At 46.0% G+C, this 4,636-nt stretch overlaps 1 pseudogene across 1 annotated transcript; it reads left to right on the top strand.

Annotated features, from left to right (window-relative positions):
* The first annotated feature begins 551 nt into the window (after positions 1 to 551).
* Positions 552 to 4,051, top strand: LOC125542842 (WUSCHEL-related homeobox 8-like; annotated as a pseudogene). The gene is made up of 3 exons (XR_015618190.1): positions 552 to 888; positions 1,907 to 2,072; positions 3,195 to 4,051. The product of XR_015618190.1 is annotated as a WUSCHEL-related homeobox 8-like (transcript).
* Positions 4,052 to 4,636: the final 585 nt, after the last annotated feature.

The following is a 4,636-nucleotide window of genomic DNA, read 5'->3' as shown; positions in this document are numbered from 1 at the left end:
GCCTAGCGTACGGGCGTGTGGGCGTTATCTATTTTGCCCACAGGTAGGCATGTGGGAGGGATCACGAGACAAAAAAAGAGGCGTGTGGGCATTATTTGTTTTGACCACGCATAGACGTGTGAGCTAGTTCTCTTAAACACCACACAGAATGTGTGGTCAGACCCTTTAACGCCTACACGTGTGGGCGTTATCCGCGTCCTTTTTAATTGTTTGTATTGCTTACCACATGTGTCGTGGTCGAAATTTCACTGTTTGATCATATTACATAAGGAATGCCATTGCCAGGCCCGCGGTCACACCCGACTATACCTGGGCAAACCTTGAGCCGGACCGGGCTTCGGGCCGGGCCTAGCCAAGCCCGAGCCAAAAAACCTGGGCCCGAGCCCGGCCCGGCCATCGGGCCTAGTTTTTTGGCCCAAGCCCGGCCCGAACACGCAAAAGCCCGTCGGGCCTTGGGCCGGGCTCCTTCAAAAAACTGCAAAAATGATGGGCCCGACCAGACCATCGGGCTCAAAATCTAGGCCCGAGCCCGGCCCGGAAGCAGCGTCGGGCCGGGCCGGCCGGGCCGGGCTGCCCATGGCCACCAGGACTACACCCGACCCCCACGCCGAAGAAAAAACACGCGAACCCCACACTCCCCTCCGCAGCAAGCCGCCGCCGCCGCCGGTTCCCTTCTGCGCTGCTCCTCGCCGCGGCTCTCTCCGGCGAATCTGCATGGCCGGTGGGTAGCCCCCATCTCCCGCCCTGCTCCTCCCTATCGCCCCGCCCGCTCCCTGTCTCCAGCAGCAGCCGACGCCCCACTCCGGCGGCCGACTGCCCACTCCGGCGGAAGCCCCCCCGTTCCCTCTCACCACCTCCCAGGCCGTGGCCATGAGCTCGTCCGGTAAGGTGACGATCTTCTCCGATTCTTTGCAACATTTTCAGATTTGCCATGAGGTGCTGCTGGTACCTGGTAGTGTGGTTGTGCTTTGGCCTGGATGTGCTTTGATCTTTATGCAGTAGAGGTACCTCCGAGCATGAGCAGTAGCATAATTTTTGATCTGGATGTGCTTTGTCCTGATTTTGCAAAGTACCACTCCCTCCGTTCCGAATTACTTGTCTTAGATTTGTCTAGATACGGAGGTATATAGCACTAAAATGAGTCTAGATACGTATCTAGACAAATCCAAGACAAGTAGGAGTAGTACTGATGGTTGCTCCCTGGTTGCTGCTATATTTTGTATGTGTAGTGTGGTCTGTTCAGTGTGGGTGATTGGTTTTATATTTGCATTACAACAAAAATTGGTATGTTTATCAAATGCTGAAATACAAAGAAATGCATTTATCTCTTTTCTGTTGCTGCTGGCCTCAAACATATAGCCATTTGCCTGGATGGAAACATGATCTTCAGTTCTATGGATATGTTTGGTTCGAAATTTTCAGCCGTTAACTGATTACACCGCAACTTGAAAGCTTTACATGCGTTTGTTTCACATGGCCTGTAATCAAGTCCCATGTAATCCGTTTACATCACAGCTCATGGTCGATACCGCCCACTCCCCAGCTGAATCGGAAACCATTACCGGGTCGAGTGAGTCACTTGCATTTAGGTGCAGATCCTGGATGCCTGGCAATTTACATGTGCAATTTTGATCTTTTTAATCCATTTGTTTTGGATTTGGATCCAGTACTTCCAATTTTCAAGGTAATGCAGAGTTGCTGTTTAGAAAAGATTTTTCCTAACTGTGTTCTAAACCGAACATTACACTGTACTTGTATACCGTTACATTGCAAAACAAACAGAGTTGAGTTTTTCCCACTCCTTTTCCATTACCAGCGTATTCTGATTCAACTACCATTTTTTTTGTTGAGTTATGCAACATAGCTTGACCTTTGTTGCCTTGAAACTGGGTTTTTTTGCCCTTAGTTTCTCGCCCGGGGTGTCAGCCAATCCTGGCTGCGCCACTGCGTCAAGGTGATGACGGATGAGCAGATAGAGGTGCTCCGGAAGCAGATCTCCATCTACGCCACAATCTGCGAGCAGCTCATCGAGATGCACCGTGCCCTCACCACGCACCAGGACTCCATTGCTGGTATGCACACCCATACACCATCTACACACGCTTGATGGCTCGGTTTACTCTTTCCGCGTAAAGCGAGTAAAAGGCTCTCTCCCTCCCTCCCCCCTCCCTCCCTTGGACGTAGTGTTGTTTCTTTCTGAATAAAATTCAAGGCTTGTTGGATCTGTAAAAGTACTAGTAGTACTTTGTTATGAGCTGATGGAATAGGTAGTATGATGATTCGGATCTGTTTATCCATTTTACCAATTTCTTGGTGAGAATGCTGCTTTTACTGTTTGCTAATTCATGCATGAGCAAGCCCCACACATTACTATTGCTGGTCAGTCCGTTGTTTTTGACTGGTGGTGAAAGTACGATTTGACTCTATTCATGCTAGTGGATGCTTAGTTGTGGCTATGTACCATCCTTTGAGATTATCTGGTGTTGTTATAGATTGGTTGATGATTGTGATGGTAATGCAGGGGACCGGTGATAAGATGTGGTTCATGGTGTGCCATCTTCGATCATTAATTATGCAGGGTCTTGTTAATGTGTCTTTTTTTTAGCACACTCATAACTCCTGAAGATAGGAATTGGCATCCTCTTGATGAATGTAACGAGACATTTGAGAGATTGTGTTATTAGGCCATTGAAAGTACTCCCTTATAAGCTTGACATGCAGGAATCTCATAGCATGTTACTTACCTAATTATCTTTCTACTGGGTCCAACACTAATTCTTATTCTGCCATTCCAATAATTTTATGACTTACATACAATTTGCACACTTGCCCATTTTGTACTGAAACATTAGTTGATAATTTACTCTCAAGTCAACTAGCTAGATTCCTTCAAAACTTAAGCATGCTTTTTTTCTTCTAATTAGCAACTTCTGTGAACTTCTTGTAAGCCTTGTAATATTTTTTGAACCATCCTAGGATATTTTTTTATGATCATTCATCTAGTACCACTGAAAGATTGTGCTTTTATGACACACTCCCGAAACATAGACCTATGGCAAGAGCTGTTTTAGATAGGCTCCTGAAATACAGTTTGTTGAGCCTCTTCACATTCTCAGTTTTTCTGTTGATCTATTTTACTGTAGCAGTTAGTTTATTTTCTTTGTAGTCAACTAAAATTTCTTTATTTTTTTCAGGTATGAGTCTTGATAATCTGTACTGTGATCCTCTAATGGTTCATGGAGGCCACAAGATCACCGCGAGGCAGCGATGGACACCAACCCAGATGCAGCTGCAGATCCTCGAGAACATTTTCGACCAAGGAAATGGAACACCAAAGCAAGCAGAAGATAAAGGACACCACAGCGGAGCTCTCGCAGCACGGCCAGATCTCGGAGACCAATGTCTACAACTGGTTCCAGAACAGACGTGCACGCTCAAAGCGGAAGCAGGCAGCTTCTTCTCTACCAAATAACGCCGAATCCGAAGCCGAGGGGGATGAGGAGTCCCTGACCGACAAGAAGCCTAGATCAGACGGGTCACAGCAGCAGAACATGGCTGTGAGAGCTCACAACCCTGAGAGGATCTCAGAGATGCACCGTCACTTCGATGCAGCAGAGCGTGGGCAGGTCCGTGGTCCGAAGATGTATGGGTCCAGCAACGACAGCTCGAGATAGTCGGGCGGTCTGGGCCAGATGTCCTTCTACGAGAACGTCGTGTTGAATCCAAGTATGCTGAGCTGAGGAGAGCGGATTTTCAGCGGACGAGCACCTTGGGTGTCGGTATCTGGACCATTCATATCTGCCTCGTGATGTGCCGCTGGGAAATTGTCTCGGTAGAACTCGCAGTAATACAAACCGAATACGATAGGCTGGTCGTTGGAGTAAATGTGCCGTGCATGGGTGGCAGAGGACCTGAGCCCAAACAGTGTGAGCAATTACTGATACAACTAGATGATACTCTGCCCGTTGCTGCGGGAACTTGTAATAATCCACATGTGAAAGATTATGGAGTGAAAATAAGTAAACAATGAAAAAAACTATGTTATTTCAAACCTTTGCTGGTATAGAAAGTGACAATAAGTAAGCAATTAAAAATATATGTTTATTTGAGCCTTTATTGGTACTATGTGAAAAGTCGGAAAATTAGTATATCGTAGAGTAGTATCTCATATTTTTGTAATTAAAATGCATTGCTTTTTCCACAAAATTGAAATGCATCACTAACATGAGAAAATAGGACATACAGTTCATGAAAATTACGAAAAAGAGCAAGCGATGCTATTTACACGACATTGTGAGGACGAATTTTGCACGACAACGCATATTAGTTCGGACATTCATATTATTAAAATGCAGTAGACAGCTCGATTTGCCATCGTGTAGCTGTCGTGCAGACTTAATCGTCCACACAGCTGTTCCGTTACTGAAAACATGCGAAGCCCAGTCAGAACCTACTGAAAGAAAGGCGAGACACAAAACCTCTAATGCAAATTCCTTTGAGTTATTTGTAGTAGGAACAGAAGCACAAAGTATAAACAAATCGAACAACAACACAGACATACATCTTAGAATTTGTACATGACCAAGAGCCACATACCAATCAGTGTAAAAAATTGAAAGGGTAAGGTGCAGTTACA

The sequence above is a fragment of the Triticum urartu genome, chromosome 3A (assembly GCF_056163025.1).
Source record: "Triticum urartu cultivar PI428250 chromosome 3A, HENAU_Tu73, whole genome shotgun sequence".
NCBI classification, from domain to species: Eukaryota; Viridiplantae; Streptophyta; class Magnoliopsida; order Poales; family Poaceae; genus Triticum; species Triticum urartu.
The sequence above is the reverse complement of the archived record's forward strand: the minus strand, read 5'-3'. Positions and strand labels throughout refer to the sequence as shown.